This window comes from Salmo salar, chromosome 05, assembly GCF_965601325.2.
Source record: "Salmo salar chromosome 05, fSalSal1, whole genome shotgun sequence".
NCBI lineage: Eukaryota > Metazoa > Chordata > Actinopteri > Salmoniformes > Salmonidae > Salmo > Salmo salar.
In genome coordinates this window covers 79,127,264-79,150,471 of record NC_138295.1, presented here as the reverse complement: position 1 = coordinate 79,150,471, position 23,208 = coordinate 79,127,264, and the positions used below count along the sequence as shown (strand labels likewise).

General features: G+C 39.5%; 13 non-coding genes across 13 annotated transcripts; all 13 read right to left on the bottom strand.

Moving 5' to 3' along the window:
• Positions 1-1,229: 1,229 nt before the first annotated feature.
• trnat-ugu (transfer RNA threonine (anticodon UGU)) lies at positions 1,230-1,302 on the bottom strand. Its single transcript has one exon. It is a non-coding gene; the product is annotated as a tRNA-Thr (tRNA).
• Positions 1,303-2,932: 1,630 nt separating this feature from the next.
• trnat-ugu (transfer RNA threonine (anticodon UGU)) lies at positions 2,933-3,005 on the bottom strand. The gene has a single exon. It is a non-coding gene; the product is annotated as a tRNA-Thr (tRNA).
• Positions 3,006-4,619: 1,614 nt separating this feature from the next.
• On the bottom strand, positions 4,620-4,692 carry trnat-ugu (transfer RNA threonine (anticodon UGU)). Its single transcript has one exon. It is a non-coding gene; the product is annotated as a tRNA-Thr (tRNA).
• A 1,630-nt stretch (positions 4,693-6,322) lies between these two features.
• Positions 6,323-6,395, bottom strand: trnat-ugu (transfer RNA threonine (anticodon UGU)). The gene has a single exon. It is a non-coding gene; the product is annotated as a tRNA-Thr (tRNA).
• Positions 6,396-8,025: 1,630 nt separating this feature from the next.
• Positions 8,026-8,098, bottom strand: trnat-ugu (transfer RNA threonine (anticodon UGU)). The gene has a single exon. It is a non-coding gene; the product is annotated as a tRNA-Thr (tRNA).
• A 1,630-nt stretch (positions 8,099-9,728) lies between these two features.
• Positions 9,729-9,801, bottom strand: trnat-ugu (transfer RNA threonine (anticodon UGU)). Its single transcript has one exon. It is a non-coding gene; the product is annotated as a tRNA-Thr (tRNA).
• A 1,631-nt stretch (positions 9,802-11,432) lies between these two features.
• trnat-ugu (transfer RNA threonine (anticodon UGU)) lies at positions 11,433-11,505 on the bottom strand. Its single transcript has one exon. It is a non-coding gene; the product is annotated as a tRNA-Thr (tRNA).
• A 1,631-nt stretch (positions 11,506-13,136) lies between these two features.
• trnat-ugu (transfer RNA threonine (anticodon UGU)) lies at positions 13,137-13,209 on the bottom strand. The gene has a single exon. It is a non-coding gene; the product is annotated as a tRNA-Thr (tRNA).
• A 1,629-nt stretch (positions 13,210-14,838) lies between these two features.
• Positions 14,839-14,911, bottom strand: trnat-ugu (transfer RNA threonine (anticodon UGU)). The gene has a single exon. It is a non-coding gene; the product is annotated as a tRNA-Thr (tRNA).
• A 1,631-nt stretch (positions 14,912-16,542) lies between these two features.
• On the bottom strand, positions 16,543-16,615 carry trnat-ugu (transfer RNA threonine (anticodon UGU)). The gene has a single exon. It is a non-coding gene; the product is annotated as a tRNA-Thr (tRNA).
• A 1,627-nt stretch (positions 16,616-18,242) lies between these two features.
• Positions 18,243-18,315, bottom strand: trnat-ugu (transfer RNA threonine (anticodon UGU)). Its single transcript has one exon. It is a non-coding gene; the product is annotated as a tRNA-Thr (tRNA).
• Positions 18,316-19,946: 1,631 nt separating this feature from the next.
• Positions 19,947-20,019, bottom strand: trnat-ugu (transfer RNA threonine (anticodon UGU)). The gene has a single exon. It is a non-coding gene; the product is annotated as a tRNA-Thr (tRNA).
• Positions 20,020-21,650: 1,631 nt separating this feature from the next.
• On the bottom strand, positions 21,651-21,723 carry trnat-ugu (transfer RNA threonine (anticodon UGU)). The gene has a single exon. It is a non-coding gene; the product is annotated as a tRNA-Thr (tRNA).
• Positions 21,724-23,208: the final 1,485 nt, after the last annotated feature.

The window sequence follows — 23,208 nt, the reverse complement described above, 5'->3', positions numbered from 1 at the left end:
CCAAATATTTTTTTCAACCAATACAGGCTTTACAAAATGGCAAATAGCGATTAAATAAATCAGTTACCTTTGAAGATCTTCCTCTGCTTGCAATCGCAAGGGTCCCAGCTACGCAACAAATGTTTGATTTGTTCGATAAAGTCCTTCTTTATGTCCAAAAAAGTCAATTGAGTTGGCGCCATTGATTTCAGTAATCCACTCCTTCAACATGCATACAAAGGAATCCAAAATGCTACCGGTAAACTTCGTCCAAACAAGTCAAACAATGTTTCTATTCAATCCACAGGTACCCGCAGGTATGTAAATAAACGATAATATTTCAGACGGAAAGAACGGTGTTCAATAGGAAAGGAAAATAACAAAGAGCACGCCCTCATTCAGGCGCACCAAAAGCCTACTTTCCTGTTGAGCTCCCTTGGAAAAAAACGACTATTACTTGTTCGTTTTTCAAGAAACAAGCCTGAAACTCTGTATAAAGACTGTTGACATCTAGTGGAATCCATAGGTACTGCAATCTGGGAGGAATTGTTATATGTAGGCCCATAGACTTGCATTGGAAAGGCCTGTTACTTCCAAAAACATAGGATTTCTGGATGGATTTTCCTCTGGGTTTTCGCCTGCCATATCAATTCTGTTATACTCACAGACATTATTTTAACAGTTTAGAAACTTCAAAGTGTTTTCTATCAAATTCTACCAATTATATGCATTTCCTAGCTTCTGGGCCTGAGTAACAGGAAGTTTACTATGGGCAAGTCAGTCAGGCAGAAATTCAGGATACTGCCCCCTAGCCCTAAGAGGTTTTAATACTTTCTCAGAATTAGCCATTCTTTACTATACTGGACAAAAATATATACGCAACTCGCAACAATTGAAAAGTTTTTCCTGAGTTACAGTTAATATAAGCAAAAGTTTAAGTTAATGATATTATTCCTTCAACATGCATCACTGGTTTTCATGACTTCTGCTACTCCTGTCTCTAGTTTCAGCTCTTTTTTAGTCATGATTGGCGGCCCAGGACAGAATCGGCAAACGTGGAATCGTATCCTCAGTTTGTTTGGCAATGTCTCTTACAGTAGTAGTAGTACAGCAGATAATTATTTGTGCAAGGCAATATGGTCAGTTTTTTGTCACATTTTGAACTTTCTGCTGTATAGAGCGAGAGAAATGGTAAGTCCCACCCTGTGTAAAGTTTCAGATGAATGTCTTAGAGGGTGGAGTCAAAATCAAGGCCCCAGTGAGAATTGAACTCACGACCCCTGGTTTACAAGACTAGTGCTCTAACCACTGAGCTATGGAGCCATACACCTCTGTAAGAAGAATTGGAACGCTATAAAGAACACACCCATCAGAGAGTAAAAAAAGAGACACACCTAAGTAACCAAACATGCAGGTTACCCAGTCTGGCTCCTGCAGTAAAAGCAGATTCCTTGTCATCCTTTGTTATACATTTAATGACAAACTCTCCCAGGTCTATGTGACCCTCAGGCAGGACAGTAATACCCTCTTCCGACAACATCCGGTGAAATTGGAGAGCGCCAAATTCAAATGTCAACATCACAATATTAAACATTCATGAACATACAAGTGTCTTATATCATTTAAAAGCTTAACGTCTTGTTAATCCAACTGCGTTGTCAGATTTCAAAAAGGCTTTACGGCGAAAGCATACCATGTGATTATCTGAGGACAGCTCCCCACATCCAAATATTTTTTTCAACCAATACAGGCTTTACAAAATGGCAAATAGCGATTAAATAAATCACTTACCTTTGAAGATCTTTCTCTGCTTGCAATCGCAAGGGTCCCAGCTACGCAACGAATGTTTGATTTGTTCGATAAAGTCCTTCTTTATGTCCAAAAAAGTCAATTGAGTTGGCGCCATTGATTTCAGTAATCCACTCCTTCAACATGCATACAAAGGAATCCAAAATGCTACCGGTAAACTTCGTCCAAACAAGTCAAACAATGTTTCTATTCAATCCACAGGTACCCGCAGGTATGTAAATAAACGATAATATTTCAGACGGAAAGAACGGTGTTCAATAGGAAAGGAAAATAACAAAGAGCACGCCCTCATTCAGGCGCACCAAAAGCCTACTTTCCTGTTGAGCTCCCTTGGAAAAAAACGACTATTACTTGTTCGTTTTTCAAGAAACAAGCCTGAAACTCTGTATAAAGACTGTTGACATCTAGTGGAATCCATAGGTACTGCAATCTGGGAGGAATTGTTATATGTAGGCCCATAGACTTGCATTGGAAAGGCCTGTTACTTCCAAAAACATAGGATTTCTGGATGGATTTTCCTCTGGGTTTTCGCCTGCCATATCAATTCTGTTATACTCACAGACATTATTTTAACAGTTTAGAAACTTCAAAGTGTTTTCTATCAAATTCTACCAATTATATGCATTTCCTAGCTTCTGGGCCTGAGTAACAGGAAGTTTACTATGGGCAAGTCAGTCAGGCAGAAATTCAGGATACTGCCCCCTAGCCCTAAGAGGTTTTAATACTTTCTCAGAATTAGCCATTCTTTACTATACTGGACAAAAATATATACGCAACTCGCAACAATTGAAAAGTTTTTCCTGAGTTACAGTTAATATAAGCAAAAGTTTAAGTTAATGATATTATTCCTTCAACATGCATCACTGGTTTTCATGACTTCTGCTACTCCTGTCTCTAGTTTCAGCTCTTTTTTAGTCATGATTGGCGGCCCAGGACAGAATCGGCAAACGTGGAATCGTATCCTCAGTTTGTTTGGCAATGTCTCTTACAGTAGTAGTAGTACAGCAGATAATTATCTGTGCAGGGCAATATGGTCAGTTTGTTGTCACATTTTGAACTTTCTGCTGTATAGAGCGAGAGAAATGGTAAGTCCCACCCTGTGTAAAGTTTCAGATGAATGTCTTAGAGGGTGGAGTCAAAATCAAGGCCCCAGTGAGAATTGAACTCACGACCCCTGGTTTACAAGACTAGTGCTCTAACCACTGAGCTATGGAGCCATACACCTCTGTAAGAAGAATTGGAACGCTATAAAGAACACACCCATCAGAGAGTAAAAAAAGAGACACACCTAAGTAACCCAGTCTGGCTCCTGCAGTAAAAGCAGATTCCTTGTCATCCTTTGTTATACATTTAATGACAAACTCTCCCAGGTCTATGTGACCCTCAGGCAGGACAGTAATACCCTCTTCCGACAACATCCGGTGAAATTGGAGAGCGCCAAATTCAAATGTCAACATCACAATATTAAACATTCATGAACATACAAGTGTCTTATATCATTTAAAAGCTTAACGTCTTGTTAATCCAACTGCGTTGTCAGATTTCAAAAAGGCTTTACGGCGAAAGCATACCATGTGATTATCTGAGGACAGCTCCCCACATCCAAATATTTTTTTCAACCAATACAGGCTTTACAAAATGGCAAATAGCGATTAAATAAATCACTTACCTTTGAAGATCTTCCTCTGCTTGCAATCGCAAGGGTCCCAGCTACGCAACGAATGTTTGATTTGTTCGATAAAGTCCTTCTTTATGTCCAAAAAAGTCAATTGAGTTGGCGCCATTGATTTCAGTAATCCACTCCTTCAACATGCATACAAAGGAATCCAAAATGCTACCGGTAAACTTCGTCCAAACAAGTCAAACAATGTTTCTATTCAATCCACAGGTACCCGCAGGTATGTAAATAAACGATAATATTTCAGACGGAAAGAACGGTGTTCAATAGGAAAGGAAAATAACAAAGAGCACGCCCTCATTCAGGCGCACCAAAAGCCTACTTTCCTGTTGAGCTCCCTTGGAAAAAAACGACTATTACTTGTTCGTTTTTCAAGAAACAAGCCTGAAACTCTGTATAAAGACTGTTGACATCTAGTGGAATCCATAGGTACTGCAATCTGGGAGGAATTGTTATATGTAGGCCCATAGACTTGCATTGGAAAGGCCTGTTACTTCCAAAAACATAGGATTTCTGGATGGATTTTCCTCTGGGTTTTCGCCTGCCATATCAATTCTGTTATACTCACAGACATTATTTTAACAGTTTAGAAACTTCAAAGTGTTTTCTATCAAATTCTACCAATTATATGCATTTCCTAGCTTCTGGGCCTGAGTAACAGGAAGTTTACTATGGGCAAGTCAGTCAGGCAGAAATTCAGGATACTGCCCCCTAGCCCTAAGAGGTTTTAATACTTTCTCAGAATTAGCCATTCTTTACTATACTGGACAAAAATATATACGCAACTCGCAACAATTGAAAAGTTTTTCCTGAGTTACAGTTAATATAAGCAAAAGTTTAAGTTAATGATATTATTCCTTCAACATGCATCACTGGTTTTCATGACTTCTGCTACTCCTGTCTCTAGTTTCAGCTCTTTTTTAGTCATGATTGGCGGCCCAGGACAGAATCGGCAAACGTGGAATCGTATCCTCAGTTTGTTTGGCAATGTCTCTTACAGTAGTAGTAGTACAGCAGATAATTATTTGTGCAGGGCAATATGGTCAGTTTGTTGTCACATTTTGAACTTTCTGCTGTATAGAGCGAGAGAAATGGTAAGTCCCACCCTGTGTAAAGTTTCAGATGAATGTCTTAGAGGGTGGAGTCAAAATCAAGGCCCCAGTGAGAATTGAACTCACGACCCCTGGTTTACAAGACCAGTGCTCTAACCACTGAGCTATGGAGCCATACACCTCTGTAAGAAGAATTGGAACGCTATAAAGAACACACCCATCAGAGAGTAAAAAAAGAGACACACCTAAGTAACCAAACATGCAGGTTACCCAGTCTGGCTCCTGCAGTAAAAGCAGATTCCTTGTCATCCTTTGTTATACATTTAATGACAAACTCTCCCAGGTCTATGTGACCCTCAGGCAGGACAGTAATACCCTCTTCCGACAACATCCGGTGAAATTGGAGAGCGCCAAATTCAAATGTCAACATCACAATATTAAACATTCATGAACATACAAGTGTCTTATATCATTTAAAAGCTTAACGTCTTGTTAATCCAACTGCGTTGTCAGATTTCAAAAAGGCTTTACGGCGAAAGCATACCATGTGATTATCTGAGGACAGCTCCCCACATCCAAATATTTTTTTCAACCAATACAGGCTTTACAAAATGGCAAATAGCGATTAAATAAATCACTTACCTTTGAAGATCTTCCTCTGCTTGCAATCGCAAGGGTCCCAGCTACGCAACGAATGTTTGATTTGTTCGATAAAGTCCTTCTTCATGTCCAAAAAAGTCAATTGAGTTGGCGCCATTGATTTCAGTAATCCACTCCTTCAACATGCATACAAAGGAATCCAAAATGCTACCGGTAAACTTCGTCCAAACAAGTCAAACAATGTTTCTATTCAATCCACAGGTACCCGCAGGTATGTAAATAAACGATAATATTTCAGACGGAAAGAACGGTGTTCAATAGGAAAGGAAAATAACAAAGAGCACGCCCTCATTCAGGCGCACCAAAAGCCTACTTTCCTGTTGAGCTCCCTTGGAAAAAAACGACTATTACTTGTTCGTTTTTCAAGAAACAAGCCTGAAACTCTGTATAAAGACTGTTGACATCTAGTGGAATCCATAGGTACTGCAATCTGGGAGGAATTGTTATATGTAGGCCCATAGACTTGCATTGGAAAGGCCTGTTACTTCCAAAAACATAGGATTTCTGGATGGATTTTCCTCTGGGTTTTCGCCTGCCATATCAATTCTGTTATACTCACAGACATTATTTTAACAGTTTAGAAACTTCAAAGTGTTTTCTATCAAATTCTACCAATTATATGCATTTCCTAGCTTCTGGGCCTGAGTAACAGGAAGTTTACTATGGGCAAGTCAGTCAGGCAGAAATTCAGGATACTGCCCCCTAGCCCTAAGAGGTTTTAATACTTTCTCAGAATTAGCCATTCTTTACTATACTGGACAAAAATATATACGCAACTCGCAACAATTGAAAAGTTTTTCCTGAGTTACAGTTAATATAAGCAAAAGTTTAAGTTAATGATATTATTCCTTCAACATGCATCACTGGTTTTCATGACTTCTGCTACTCCTGTCTCTAGTTTCAGCTCTTTTTTAGTCATGATTGGCGGCCCAGGACAGAATCGGCAAACGTGGAATCGTATCCTCAGTTTGTTTGGCAATGTCTCTTACAGTAGTAGTAGTACAGCAGATAATTATTTGTGCAGGGCAATATGGTCAGTTTGTTGTCACATTTTGAACTTTCTGCTGTATAGAGCGAGAGAAATGGTAAGTCCCACCCTGTGTAAAGTTTCAGATGAATGTCTTAGAGGGTGGAGTCAAAATCAAGGCCCCAGTGAGAATTGAACTCACGACCCCTGGTTTACAAGACCAGTGCTCTAACCACTGAGCTATGGAGCCATACACCTCTGTAAGAAGAATTGGAACGCTATAAAGAACACACCCATCAGAGAGTAAAAAAAGAGACACACCTAAGTAACCAAACATGCAGGTTACCCAGTCTGGCTCCTGCAGTAAAAGCAGATTCCTTGTCATCCTTTGTTATACATTTAATGACAAACTCTCCCAGGTCTATGTGACCCTCAGGCAGGACAGTAATACCCTCTTCCGACAACATCCGGTGAAATTGGAGAGCGCCAAATTCAAATGTCAACATCACAATATTAAACATTCATGAACATACAAGTGTCTTATATCATTTAAAAGCTTAACGTCTTGTTAATCCAACTGCGTTGTCAGATTTCAAAAAGGCTTTACGGCGAAAGCATACCATGTGATTATCTGAGGACAGCTCCCCACATCCAAATATTTTTTTCAACCAATACAGGCTTTACAAAATGGCAAATAGCGATTAAATAAATCACTTACCTTTGAAGATCTTCCTCTGCTTGCAATCGCAAGGGTCCCAGCTACGCAACGAATGTTTGATTTGTTCGATAAAGTCCTTCTTTATGTCCAAAAAAGTCAATTGAGTTGGCGCCATTGATTTCAGTAATCCACTCCTTCAACATGCATACAAAGGAATCCAAAATGCTACCGGTAAACTTCGTCCAAACAAGTCAAACAATGTTTCTATTCAATCCACAGGTACCCGCAGGTATGTAAATAAACGATAATATTTCAGACGGAAAGAACGGTGTTCAATAGGAAAGGAAAATAACAAAGAGCACGCCCTCATTCAGGCGCACCAAAAGCCTACTTTCCTGTTGAGCTCCCTTGGAAAAAAACGACTATTACTTGTTCGTTTTTCAAGAAACAAGCCTGAAACTCTGTATAAAGACTGTTGACATCTAGTGGAATCCATAGGTACTGCAATCTGGGAGGAATTGTTATATGTAGGCCCATAGACTTGCATTGGAAAGGCCTGTTACTTCCAAAAACATAGGATTTCTGGATGGATTTTCCTCTGGGTTTTCGCCTGCCATATCAATTCTGTTATACTCACAGACATTATTTTAACAGTTTAGAAACTTCAAAGTGTTTTCTATCAAATTCTACCAATTATATGCATTTCCTAGCTTCTGGGCCTGAGTAACAGGAAGTTTACTATGGGCAAGTCAGTCAGGCAGAAATTCAGGATACTGCCCCCTAGCCCTAAGAAGTTTTAATACTTTCTCAGAATTAGCCATTCTTTACTATACTGGACAAAAATATATACGCAACTCGCAACAATTGAAAAGTTTTTCCTGAGTTACAGTTAATATAAGCAAAAGTTTAAGTTAATGATATTATTCCTTCAACATGCATCACTGGTTTTCATGACTTCTGCTACTCCTGTCTCTAGTTTCAGCTCTTTTTTAGTCATGATTGGCGGCCCAGGACAGAATCGGTAAACGTGGAATCGTATCCTCAGTTTGTTTGGCAATGTCTCTTACAGTAATAGTAGTACAGCAGATAATTATTTGTGCAGGGCAATATGGTCAGTTTGTTGTCACATTTTGAACTTTCTGCTGTATAGAGCGAGAGAAATGGTAAGTCCCACCCTGTGTAAAGTTTCAGATGAATGTCTTAGAGGGTGGAGTCAAAATCAAGGCCCCAGTGAGAATTGAACTCACGACCCCTGGTTTACAAGACCAGTGCTCTAACCACTGAGCTATGGAGCCATACACCTCTGTAAGAAGAATTGGAACGCTATAAAGAACACACCCATCAGAGAGTAAAAAAAGAGACACACCTAAGTAACCAAACATGCAGGTTACCCAGTCTGGCTCCTGCAGTAAAAGCAGATTCCTTGTCATCCTTTGTTATACATTTAATGACAAACTCTCCCAGGTCTATGTGACCCTCAGGCAGGACAGTAATACCCTCTTCCGACAACATCCGGTGAAATTGGAGAGCGCCAAATTCAAATGTCAACATCACAATATTAAACATTCATGAACATACAAGTGTCTTATATCATTTAAAAGCTTAAAGTCTTGTTAATCCAACTGCGTTGTCAGATTTCAAAAAGGCTTTACGGCGAAAGCATACCATGTGATTATCTGAGGACAGCTCCCCACATCCAAATATTTTTTTCAACCAATACAGGCTTTACAAAATGGCAAATAGCGATTAAATAAATCACTTACCTTTGAAGATCTTCCTCTGCTTGCAATCGCAAGGGTCCCAGCTACGCAACGAATGTTTGATTTGTTCGATAAAGTCCTTCTTTATGTCCAAAAAAGTCAATTGAGTTGGCGCCATTGATTTCAGTAATCCACTCCTTCAACATGCATACAAAGGAATCCAAAATGCTACCGGTAAACTTCGTCCAAACAAGTCAAACAATGTTTCTATTCAATCCACAGGTACCCGCAGGTATGTAAATAAACGATAATATTTCAGACGGAAAGAACGGTGTTCAATAGGAAAGGAAAATAACAAAGAGCACGCCCTCATTCAGGCGCACCAAAAGCCTACTTTCCTGTTGAGCTCCCTTGGAAAAAAACGACTATTACTTGTTCGTTTTTCAAGAAACAAGCCTGAAACTCTGTATAAAGACTGTTGACATCTAGTGGAATCCATAGGTACTGCAATCTGGGAGGAATTGTTATATGTAGGCCCATAGACTTGCATTGGAAAGGCCTGTTACTTCCAAAAACATAGGATTTCTGGATGGATTTTCCTCTGGGTTTTCGCCTGCCATATCAATTCTGTTATACTCACAGACATTATTTTAACAGTTTAGAAACTTCAAAGTGTTTTCTATCAAATTCTACCAATTATATGCATTTCCTAGCTTCTGGGCCTGAGTAACAGGAAGTTTACTATGGGCAAGTCAGTCAGGCAGAAATTCAGGATACTGCCCCCTAGCCCTAAGAGGTTTTAATACTTTCTCAGAATTAGCCATTCTTTACTATACTGGACAAAAATATATACGCAACTCGCAACAATTGAAAAGTTTTTCCTGAGTTACAGTTAATATAAGCAAAAGTTTAAGTTAATGATATTATTCCTTCAACATGCATCACTGGTTTTCATGACTTCTGCTACTCCTGTCTCTAGTTTCAGCTCTTTTTTAGTCATGATTGGCGGCCCAGGACAGAATCGGTAAACGTGGAATCGTATCCTCAGTTTGTTTGGCAATGTCTCTTACAGTAATAGTAGTACAGCAGATAATTATTTGTGCAGGGCAATATGGTCAGTTTGTTGTCACATTTTGAACTTTCTGCTGTATAGAGCGAGAGAAATGGTAAGTCCCACCCTGTGTAAAGTTTCAGATGAATGTCTTAGAGGGTGGAGTCAAAATCAAGGCCCCAGTGAGAATTGAACTCACGACCCCTGGTTTACAAGACCAGTGCTCTAACCACTGAGCTATGGAGCCATACACCTCTGTAAGAAGAATTGGAACGCTATAAAGAACACACCCATCAGAGAGTAAAAAAAGAGACACACCTAAGTAACCAAACATGCAGGTTACCCAGTCTGGCTCCTGCAGTAAAAGCAGATTCCTTGTCATCCTTTGTTATACATTTAATGACAAACTCTCCCAGGTCTATGTGACCCTCAGGCAGGACAGTAATACCCTCTTCCGACAACATCCGGTGAAATTGGAGAGCGCCAAATTCAAATGTCAACATCACAATATTAAACATTCATGAACATACAAGTGTCTTATATCATTTAAAAGCTTAAAGTCTTGTTAATCCAACTGCGTTGTCAGATTTCAAAAAGGCTTTACGGCGAAAGCATACCATGTGATTATCTGAGGACAGCTCCCCACATCCAAATATTTTTTTCAACCAATACAGGCTTTACAAAATGGCAAATAGCGATTAAATAAATCACTTACCTTTGAAGATCTTCCTCTGCTTGCAATCGCAAGGGTCCCAGCTACGCAACGAATGTTTGATTTGTTCGATAAAGTCCTTCTTTATGTCCAAAAAAGTCAATTGAGTTGGCGCCATTGATTTCAGTAATCCACTCCTTCAACATGCATACAAAGGAATCCAAAATGCTACCGGTAAACTTCGTCCAAACAAGTCAAACAATGTTTCTATTCAATCCACAGGTACCCGCAGGTATGTAAATAAACGATAATATTTCAGACGGAAAGAACGGTGTTCAATAGGAAAGGAAAATAACAAAGAGCACGCCCTCATTCAGGCGCGCCAAAAGCCTACTTTCCTGTTGAGCTCCCTTGGAAAAAAAACGACTATTACTTGTTCGTTTTTCCAGAAACAAGCCTGAAACTCTGTATAAAGACTGTTGACATCTAGTGGAATCCATAGGTACTGCAATCTGGGAGGAATTGTTATATGTAGGCCCATAGACTTGCATTGGAAAGGCCTGTTACTTCCAAAAACATAGGATTTCTGGATGGATTTTCCTCTGGGTTTTCGCCTGCCATATCAATTCTGTTATACTCACAGACATTATTTTAACAGTTTAGAAACTTCACAGTGTTTTCTATCAAATTCTACCAATTATATGCATTTCCTAGCTTCTGGGCCTGAGTAACAGGAAGTTTACTATGGGCAAGTCAGTCAGGCAGAAATTCAGGATACTGCCCCCTAGCCCTAAGAAGTTTTAATACTTTCTCAGAATTAGCCATTCTTTACTACACTGGAAAAAAATATATACGCAACTCGCAACAATTGAAACGTTTTTCCTGAGTTACAGTTAATATAAGCAAAAGTTTAAGTTAATGATATTATTCCTTCAACATGCATCACTGGTTTTCATGACTTCTGCTACTCCTGTCTCTAGTTTCAGCTCTTTTTTAGTCATGATTGGCGGCCCAGGACAGAATCGGCAAACGTGGAATCGTATCCTCAGTTTGTTTGGCAATGTCTCTTACAATAGTAGTAGTACAGCAGATAATTATTTGTGCAGGGCAATATGGTCAGTTTGTTGTCACATTTTGAACTTTCTGCTGTATAGAGCGAGAGAAATGGTAAGTCCCACCCTGTGTAAAGTTTCAGATGAATGTCTTAGAGGGTGGAGTCAAAATCAAGGCCCCAGTGAGAATTGAACACACGACCCCTGGTTTACAAGACCAGTGCTCTAACCACTGAGCTATGGAGCCATACACCTCTGTAAGAAGAATTGGAACGCTATAAAGAACACACCCATCAGAGAGTAAAAAAAGAGACACACCTAAGTAACCAAACATGCAGGTTACCCAGTCTGGCTCCTGCAGTAAAAGCAGATTCCTTGTCATCCTTTGTTATACATTTAATGACAAACTCTCCCAGGTCTATGTGACCCTCAGGCAGGACAGTAATACCCTCTTCCGACAACATCCGGTGAAATTGGAGAGCGCCAAATTCAAATGTCAACATCACAATATTAAACATTCATGAACATACAAGTGTCTTATATCATTTAAAAGCTTAACGTCTTGTTAATCCAACTGCGTTGTCAGATTTCAAAAAGGCTTTACGGCGAAAGCATACCATGTGATTATCTGAGGACAGCTCCCCACATCCAAATATTTTTTTCAACCAATACAGGCTTTACAAAATGGCAAATAGCGATTAAATAAATCACTTACCTTTGAAGATCTTCCTCTGCTTGCAATCGCAAGGGTCCCAGCTACGCAACGAATGTTTGATTTGTTCGATAAAGTCCTTCTTTATGTCCAAAAAAGTCAATTGAGTTGGCGCCATTGATTTCAGTAATCCACTCCTTCAACATGCATACAAAGGAATCCAAAATGCTACCGGTAAACTTCGTCCAAACAAGTCAAACAATGTTTCTATTCAATCCACAAGTACCCGCAGGTATGTAAATAAACGATAATATTTCAGACGGAAAGAACGGTGTACCAATAGGAAAGGAAAATAACAAAGAGCACGCCCTCATTCAGGCGCACCAAAAGCCTACTTTCCTGTTGAGCTCCCTTGGAAAAAAACGACTATTACTTGTTCGTTTTTCAAGAAACAAGCCTGAAACTCTGTATAAAGACTGTTGACATCTAGTGGAATCCATAGGTACTGCAATCTGGGAGGAATTGTTATATGTAGGCCCATAGACTTGCATTGGAAAGGCCTGTTACTTCCAAAAACATAGGATTTCTGGATGGATTTTCCTCTGGGTTTTCGCCTGCCATATCAATTCTGTTATACTCACAGACATTATTTTAACAGTTTAGAAACTTCACAGTGTTTTCTATCAAATTCTACCAATTATATGCATTTCCTAGCTTCTGGGCCTGAGTAACAGGAAGTTTACTATGGGCAAGTCAGTCAGGCAGAAATTCAGGATACTGCCCCCTAGCCCTAAGAAGTTTTAATACTTTCTCAGAATTAGCCATTCTTTACTACACTGGAAAAAAATATATACGCAACTCGCAACAATTGAAACGTTTTTCCTGAGTTACAGTTAATATAAGCAAAAGTTTAAGTTAATGATATTATTCCTTCAACATGCATCACTGGTTTTCATGACTTCTGCTACTCCTGTCTCTAGTTTCAGCTCTTTTTTAGTCATGATTGGCGGCCCAGGACAGAATCGGCAAACGTGGAATCGTATCCTCAGTTTGTTTGGCAATGTCTCTTACAATAGTAGTAGTACAGCAGATAATTATTTGTGCAGGGCAATATGGTCAGTTTGTTGTCACATTTTGAACTTTCTGCTGTATAGAGCGAGAGAAATGGTAAGTCCCACCCTGTGTAAAGTTTCAGATGAATGTCTTAGAGGGTGGAGTCAAAATCAAGGCCCCAGTGAGAATTGAACTCACGACCCCTGGTTTACAAGACCAGTGCTCTAACCACTGAGCTATGGAGCCATACACCTCTGTAAGAAGAATTGGAACGCTATAAAGAACACACCCATCAGAGAGTAAAAAAAGAGACACACCTAAGTAACCAAACATGCAGGTTACCCAGTCTGGCTCCTGCAGTAAAAGCAGATTCCTTGTCATCCTTTGTTATACATTTAATGACAAACTCTCCCAGGTCTATGTGACCCTCAGGCAGGACAGTAATACCCTCTTCCGACAACATCCGGTGAAATTGGAGAGCGCCAAATTCAAATGTCAACATCACAATATTAAACATTCATGAACATACAAGTGTCTTATATCATTTAAAAGCTTAACGTCTTGTTAATCCAACTGCGTTGTCAGATTTCAAAAAGGCTTTACGGCGAAAGCATACCATGTGATTATCTGAGGACAGCTCCCCACATCCAAATATTTTTTTCAACCAATACAGGCTTTACAAAATGGCAAATAGCGATTAAATAAATCACTTACCTTTGAAGATCTTCCTCTGCTTGCAATCGCAAGGGTCCCAGCTACGCAACGAATGTTTGATTTGTTCGATAAAGTCCTTCTTTATGTCCAAAAAAGTCAATTGAGTTGGCGCCATTGATTTCAGTAATCCACTCCTTCAACATGCATACAAAGGAATCCAAAATGCTACCGGTAAACTTCGTCCAAACAAGTCAAACAATGTTTCTATTCAATCCACAGGTACCCGCAGGTATGTAAATAAACGATAATATTTCAGACGGAAAGAACGGTGTACCAATAGGAAAGGAAAATAACAAAGAGCACGCCCTCATTCAGGCGCACCAAAAGCCTACTTTCCTGTTGAGCTCCCTTGGAAAAAAACGACTATTACTTGTTCGTTTTTCAAGAAACAAGCCTGAAACTCTGTATAAAGACTGTTGACATCTAGTGGAATCCATAGGTACTGCAATCTGGGAGGAATTGTTATATGTAGGCCCATAGACTTGCATTGGAAAGGCCTGTTACTTCCAAAAACATAGGATTTCTGGATGGATTTTCCTCTGGGTTTTCGCCTGCCATATCAATTCTGTTATACTCACAGACATTATTTTAACAGTTTAGAAACTTCAAAGTGTTTTCTATCAAATTCTACCAATTATATGCATTTCCTAGCTTCTGGGCCTGAGTAACAGGAAGTTTACTATGGGCAAGTCAGTCAGGCAGAAATTCAGGATACTGCCCCCTAGCCCTAAGAAGTTTTAATACTTTCTCAGAATTAGCCATTCTTTACTATACTGGACAAAAATATATACGCAACTCGCAACAATTGAAAAGTTTTTCCTGAGTTACAGTTAATATAAGCAAAAGTTTAAGTTAATGATATTATTCCTTCAACATGCATCACTGGTTTTCATGACTTCTGCTACTCCTGTCTCTAGTTTCAGCTCTTTTTTAGTCATGATTGGCGGCCCAGGACAGAATCGGCAAACGTGGAATCGTATCCTCAGTTTGTTTGGCAATGTCTCTTACAATAGTAGTAGTACAGCAGATAATTATTTGTGCAGGGCAATATGGTCAGTTTGTTGTCACATTTTGAACTTTCTGCTGTATAGAGCGAGAGAAATGGTAAGTCCCACCCTGTGTAAAGTTTCAGATGAATGTCTTAGAGGGTGGAGTCAAAATCAAAACCAGTGAGAATTGAACTCACGACCCCTGGTTTACAAGACCAGTGCTCTAACCACTGAGCTATGGAGCCATAGACCTCTGTAAGAAGAATTGGAACGCTATAAAGAACACACCCATCAGAGAGTAAAAAAAGAGACACACCTAAGTAACCAAACATGCAGGTTACCCAGTCTGGCTCCTGCAGTAAAAGCAGATTCCTTGTCATCCTTTGTTATACATTTAATGACAAACTCTCCCAGGTCTATGTGACCCTCAGGCAGGACAGTAATACCCTCTTCCGACAACATCCGGTGAAATTGGAGAGCGCCAAATTCAAATGTCAACATCACAATATTAAACATTCATGAACATACAAGTGTCTTATATCATTTAAAAGCTTAACGTCTTGTTAATCCAACTGCGTTGTCAGATTTCAAAAAGGCTTTACGGCGAAAGCATACCATGTGATTATCTGAGGACAGCTCCCCACATCCCAATATTTTTTTCAACCAATACAGGCTTTACAAAATGGCAAATAGCGATTAAATAAATCACTTACCTTTGAAGATCTTCCTCTGCTTGCAATCGCAAGGGTCCCAGCTACGCAACGAATGTTTGATTTGTTCGATAAAGTCCTTCTTTATGTCCAAAAAAGTCAATTGAGTTGGCGCCATTGATTTCAGTAATCCACTCCTTCAACATGCATACAAAGGAATCCAAAATGCTACCGGTAAACTTCGTCCAAACAAGTCAAACAATGTTTCTATTCAATCCACAGGTACCCGCAGGTATGTAAATAAACGATAATATTTCAGACGGAAAGAACGGTGTACCAATAGGAAAGGAAAATAACAAAGAGCACGCCCTCATTCAGGCGCACCAAAAGCCTACTTTCCTGTTGAGCTCCCTTGGAAAAAAACGACTATTACTTGTTCGTTTTTCAAGAAACAAGCCTGAAACTCTGTATAAAGACTGTTGACATCTAGTGGAATCCATAGGTACTGCAATCTGGGAGGAATTGTTATATGTAGGCCCATAGACTTGCATTGGAAAGGCCTGTTACTTCCAAAAACATAGGATTTCTGGATGGATTTTCCTCTGGGTTTTCGCCTGCCATATCAATTCTGTTATACTCACAGACATTATTTTAACAGTTTAGAAACTTCAAAGTGTTTTCTATCAAATTCTACCAATTATATGCATTTCCTAGCTTCTGGGCCTGAGTAACAGGAAGTTTACTATGGGCAAGTCAGTCAGGCAGAAATTCAGGATACTGCCCCCTAGCCCTAAGAAGTTTTAATACTTTCTCAGAATTAGCCATTCTTTACTATACTGGACAAAAATATATACGCAACTCGCAACAATTGAAAAGTTTTTCCTGAGTTACAGTTAATATAAGCAAAAGTTTAAGTTAATGATATTATTCCTTCAACATGCATCACTGGTTTTCATGACTTCTGCTACTCCTGTCTCTAGTTTCAGCTCTTTTTTAGTCATGATTGGCGGCCCAGGACAGAATCGGCAAACGTGGAATCGTATCCTCAGTTTGTTTGGCAATGTCTCTTACAATAGTAGTAGTACAGCAGATAATTATTTGTGCAGGGCAATATGGTCAGTTTGTTGTCACATTTTGAACTTTCTGCTGTATAGAGCGAGAGAAATGGTAAGTCCCACCCTGTGTAAAGTTTCAGATGAATGTCTTAGAGGGTGGAGTCAAAATCAAGGCCCCAGTGAGAATTGAACTCACGACCCCTGGTTTACAAGACCAGTGCTCTAACCACTGAGCTATGGAGCCATAGACCTCTGTAAGAAGAATTGGAACGCTATAAAGAACACACCCATCAGAGAGTAAAAAAAGAGACACACCTAAGTAACCAAACATGCAGGTTACCCAGTCTGGCTCCTGCAGTAAAAGCAGATTCCTTGTCATCCTTTGTTATACATTTAATGACAAACTCTCCCAGGTCTATGTGACCCTCAGGCAGGACAGTAATACCCTCTTCCGACAACATCCGGTGAAATTGGAGAGCGCCAAATTCAAATGTCAACATCACAATATTAAACATTCATGAACATACAAGTGTCTTATATCATTTAAAAGCTTAACGTCTTGTTAATCCAACTGCGTTGTCAGATTTCAAAAAGGCTTTACGGCGAAAGCATACCATGTGATTATCTGAGGACAGCTCCCCACATCCAAATATTTTTTTCAACCAATACAGGCTTTACAAAATGGCAAATAGCGATTAAATAAATCACTTACCTTTGAAGATCTTCCTCTGCTTGCAATCGCAAGGGTCCCAGCTACGCAACGAATGTTTGATTTGTTCGATAAAGTCCTTCTTTATGTCCAAAAAAGTCAATTGAGTTGGCGCCATTGATTTCAGTAATCCACTCCTTCAACATGCATACAAAGGAATCCAAAATGCTACCGGTAAACTTCGTCCAAACAAGTCAAACAATGTTTCTATTCAATCCACAGGTACCCGCAGGTATGTAAATAAACGACAATATTTCAGACGGAAAGAACGGTGTTCAATAGGAAAGGAAAATAACAAAGAGCACGCCCTCATTCAGGCGCACCAAAAGCCTACTTTCCTGTTGAGCTCCCTTGGAAAAAACGACTATTACTTGTTCGTTTTTCAAGAAACAAGCCTGAAACTCTGTATAAAGACTGTTGACATCTAGTGGAATCCATAGGTACTGCAATCTGGGAGGAATTGTTATATGTAGGCCCATAGACTTGCATTGGAAAGGCCTGTTACTTCCAAAAACATAGGATTTCTGGATGGATTTTCCTCTGGGTTTTCGCCTGCCATATCAATTCTGTTATACTCACAGACATTATTTTAACAGTTTAGAAACTTCAAAGTGTTTTCTATCAAATTCTACCAATTATATGCATTTCCTAGCTTCTGGGCCTGAGTAACAGGAAGTTTACTATGGGCAAGTCAGTCAGGCAGAAATTCAGGATACTGCCCCCTAGCCCTAAGAAGTTTTAATACTTTCTCAGAATTAGCCATTCTTTACTATACTGGACAAAAATATATACGCAACTCGCAACAATTGAAAAGTTTTTCCTGAGTTACAGTTAATATAAGCAAAAGTTTAAGTTAATGATATTATTCCTTCAACATGCATCACTGGTTTTCATGACTTCTGCTACTCCTGTCTCTAGTTTCAGCTCTTTTTTTAGTCATGATTGGCGGCCCAGGAAAGAATCGGCAAACGTGGAATCATATCCTCAGTTTGTTTGGCAATGTCTCTTACAGTAGTAGTACAGCAGATAATTATTTGTGCAGGGCAATATGGTCAGTTTGTTGTCACATTTTGAACTTTCTGCTGTATAGAGCGAGAGAAATGGTAAGTCCCACCCTGTGTAAAGTTTCAGATGAATGTCTTAGAGGGTGGAGTCAAAATCAAGGCCCCAGTGAGAATTGAACTCACGACCCCTGGTTTACAAGACCAGTGCTCTAACCACTGAGCTATGGAGCCATACACCTCTGTAAGAAGAATTGGAACGCTATAAAGAACACACCGATCGGAGAGTAAAAAAAGAGACACACCTAAGTAACCAAACATGCAGGTTACCCAGTCTGGCTCCTGCAGTAAAAGCAGATTCCTTGTCATCCTTTGTTATACATTTAATGACAAACTCTCCCAGGTCTATGTGACCCTCAGGCAGGACAGTAATACCCTCTTCCGACAACATCCGGTGAAATTGAAGAGCGCCAAATTCAAATGTCAACATCACAATATTAAACATTCATGAACATACATGTGTCTTATATCATTTAAAAGCTTAACTTCTTGTTAATCCAACTGCGTTGTCAGATTTCAAAAAGGCTTTACGGCGAAAGCATACCATGTGATTATCTGAGGACAGCTCCCCACATCCAAATATTTTTTTCAACCAATACAGGCTTTACAAAATGGCAAATAGCGATTAAATAAATCACTTACCTTTGAAGATCTTCCTCTGCTTGCAATCGCAAGGGTCCCAGCTACGCAACGAATGTTTGATTTGTTCGATAAAGTCCTTCTTTATGTCCAAAAAAGTCAATTGAGTTGGCGCCATTGATTTCAGTAATCCACTCCTTCAACATGCATACAAAGGAATCCAAAATGCTACCGGTAAACTTCGTCCAAACAAGTCAAACAATGTTTCTATTCAATCCACAGGTACCCGCAGGTATGTAAATAAACGACAATATTTCAGACGGAAAGAACGGTGTTCAATAGGAAAGGAAAATAACAAAGAGCACGCCCTCATTCAGGCGCACCAAAAGCCTACTTTCCTGTTGAGCTCCCTTGGAAAAAAACGACTATTACTTGTTCGTTTTTCAAGAAACAAGCCTGAAACTCTGTATAAAGACTGTTGACATCTAGTGGAATCCATAGGTACTGCAATCTGGGAGGAATTGTTATATGTAGGCCCATAGACTTGCATTGGAAAGGCCTGTTACTTCCAAAAACATAGGATTTCTGGATGGATTTTCCTCTGGGTTTTCGCCTGCCATATCAATTCTGTTATACTCACAGACATTATTTTAACAGTTTAGAAACTTCAAAGTGTTTTCTATCAAATTCTACCAATTATATGCATTTCCTAGCTTCTGGGCCTGAGTAACAGGAAGTTTACTATGGGCAAGTCAGTCAGGCAGAAATTCAGGATACTGCCCCCTAGCCCTAAGAAGTTTTAATACTTTCTCAGAATTAGCCATTCTTTACTATACTGGACAAAAATATATACGCAACTCGCAACAATTGAAAAGTTTTTCCTGAGTTACAGTTAATATAAGCAAAAGTTTAAGTTAATGATATTATTCCTTCAACATGCATCACTGGTTTTCATGACTTCTGCTACTCCTGTCTCTAGTTTCAGCTCTTTTTTAGTCATGATTGGCGGCCCAGGACAGAATCGGCAAACGTGGAATCGTATCCTCAGTTTGTTTGGCAATGTCTCTTACAGTAGTAGTAGTACAGCAGATAATTATTTGTGCAGGGCAATATGGTCAGTTTGTTGTCACATTTTGAACTTTCTGCTGTATAGAGCGAGAGAAATGGTAAGTCCCACCCTGTGTAAAGTTTCAGATGAATGTCTTAAGAGGGTGGAGTCAAAATCAAGGCCCCAGTGAGAATTGAACTCACGACCCCTGGTTTACAAGACCAGTGCTCTAACCACTGAGCTATGGAGCCATACACCTCTGTAAGAAGAATTGGAACGCTATAAAGAACACACCCATCAGAGAGTAAAAAAAGAGACACACCTAAGTAACCAAACATGCAGGTTACCCAGTCTGGCTCCTGCAGTAAAAGCAGATTCCTTGTCATCCTTTGTTATACATTTAATGACAAACTCTCCCAGGTCTATGTGACCCTCAGGCAGGACAGTAATACCCTCTTCCGACAACATCCGGTGAAATTGAAGAGCGCCAAATTGAAATGTCAACATCACAATATTAAACATTCATGAACATACAAGTGTCTTATATCATTTAAAAGCTTAACGTCTTGTTAATCCAACTGCGTTGTCAGATTTCAAAAAGGCTTTACGGCGAAAGCATACCATGTGATTATCTGAGGACAGCTCCCCACATCCAAATATTTTTTTCAACCAATACAGGCTTTACAAAATGGCAAATAGCGATTAAATAAATCACTTACCTTTGAAGATCTTCCTCTGCTTGCAATTGCAAGGGTCCCAGCTACGCAACGAATGTTTGATTTGTTCGATAAAGTCCTTCTTTATGTCCAAAAAAGTCAATTGAGTTGGCGCCATTGATTTCAGTAAACCACTCCTTCAACATGCATACAAAGGAATCCAAAATGCTACCGGTAAACTTCGTCCAAACAAGTCAAACAATGTTTCTATTCAATCCACAGGTACCCGCAGGTATGTAAATAAACGATAATATTTCAGACGGAAAGAACGGTGTTCAATAGGAAAGGAAAATAACAAAGAGCACGCCCTCATTCAGGCGCACCAAAAGCCTACTTTCCTGTTGAGCTCCCTTGGAAAAAACGACTATTACTTGTTCGTTTTTCAAGAAACAAGCCTGAAACTCTGTATAAAGACTGTTGACATCTAGTGGAATCCATAGGTACTGCAATCTGGGAGGAATTGTTATATGTAGGCCCATAGACTTGCATTGGAAAGGCCTGTTACTTCCAAAAACAAAGGATTTCTGGGTGGATTTTCCTCTGGGTTTTCGCCTGCCATATCAATTCTGTTATACTCACAGACATTATTTTAACAGTTTAGAAACTTCAAAGTGTTTTCTATCAAATTCTACCAATTATATGCATTTCCTAGCTTCTGGGCCTGAGTAACAGGAAGTTTACTATGGGCAAGTCAGTCAGGCAGAAATTCAGGATACTGCCCCCTAGCCCTAAGAAGTTTTAATACTTTCTCAGAATTAGCCATTCTTTACTATACTGGACAAAAATATATATACGCAACTCGCAACAATTGAAAAGTTTTTCCTGAGTTACAGTTAATATAAGCAAAAGTTTAAGTTAATGATATTATTCCTTCAACATGCATCACTGGTTTTCATGACTTCTGCTACTCCTGTCTCTAGTTTCAGCTCTTTTTTAGTCATGATTGGCGGCCCAGGACAGAATCGGCAAACGTGGAATCGTATCCTCAGTTTGTTTGGCAATGTCTCTTACAGTAGTAGTAGTACAGTAGATAATTATTTGTGCAGGGCAATATGGTCAGTTTGTTGTCACATTTTGAACTTTCTGCTGTATAGAGCGAGAGAAATGGTAAGTCCCACCCTGTGTAAAGTTTCAGATGAATGTCTTAGAGGGTGGAGTCAAAATCAAGGCCCCAGTAAGAATTGAACTCACGACCCCTGGTTTACAAGACCAGTGCTCTAACCACTGAGCTATGGAGCCATACACCTCTGTAAGAAGAATTGGAACGCTATAAAGAACACACCCATCAGAGAGTAAAAAAAGAGACACACCTAAGTAACCAAACATGCAGGTTACCCAGTCTGGCTCCTGCAGTAAAAGCAGATTCCTTGTCATCCTTTGTTATACATTTAATGACAAACTCTCCCAGGTCTATGTGACCCTCAGGCAGGACAGTAATACCCTCTTCCGACAACATCCGGTGAAATTGAAGAGCGCCAAATTGAAATATCAACATCACAATATTAAACATTCATGAACATACAAGTGTCTTATATCATTTAAAAGCTTAACGTCTTGTTAATCCAACTGCGTTGTCAGATTTCAAAAAGGCTTTACGGCGAAAGCATACCATGTGATTATCTGAGGACAGCTCCCCACATCCAAATATTTTTTTCAACCAATACAGGCTTTACAAAATGGCAAATAGCGATTAAATAAATCACTTACCTTTGAAGATCTTCCTCTGCTTGCAATTGCAAGGGTCCCAGCTACGCAACGAATGTTTGATTTGTTCGATAAAGTCCTTCTTTATGTCCAAAAAAGTCAATTGAGTTGGCGCCATTGATTTCAGTAAACCACTCCTTCAACATGCATACAAAGGAATCCAAAATGCTACCGGTAAACTTCGTCCAAACAAGTCAAACAATGTTTCTATTCAATCCACAGGTACCCGCAGGTATGTAAATAAACGATAATATTTCAGACGGAAAGAACGGTGTTCAATAGGAAAGGAAAATAACAAAGAGCACGCCCTCATTCAGGCGCACCAAAAGCCTACTTTCCTGTTGAGCTCCCTTGGAAAAAACGACTATTACTTGTTCGTTTTTCAAGAAACAAGCCTGAAACTCTGTATAAAGACTGTTGACATCTAGTGGAATCCATAGGTACTGCAATCTGGGAGGAATTGTTATATGTAGGCCCATAGACTTGCATTGGAAAGGCCTGTTACTTCCAAAAACATAGGATTTCTGGATGGATTTTCCTCTGGGTTTTCGCCTGCCATATCAATTCTGTTATACTCACAGACATTATTTTAACAGTTTAGAAACTTCACAGTGTTTTCTATGAAATTCTACCAATTATATGCATTTCCTAGCTTCTGGGCCTGAGTAACAGGAAGTTTACTATGGGCAAGTCAGTCAGGCAGAAATTCAGGATACTGCCCCCTAGCCCTAAGAAGTTTTAATACTTTCTCAGAATTAGCCATTCTTTACTATACTGGACAAAAATATATACGCAACTCGCAACAATTGAAAAGTTTTTCCTGAGTTACAGTTAATATAAGCAAAAGTTTAAGTTAATGATATTATTCCTTCAACATGCATCACTGGTTTTCATGACTTCTGCTACTCCTGTCTCTAGTTTCAGCTCTTTTTTAGTCATGATTGGCGGCCCAGGACAGAATCGGCAAACGTGGAATCGTATCCTCAGTTTGTTTGGCAATGTCTCTTACATTAGTAGTAG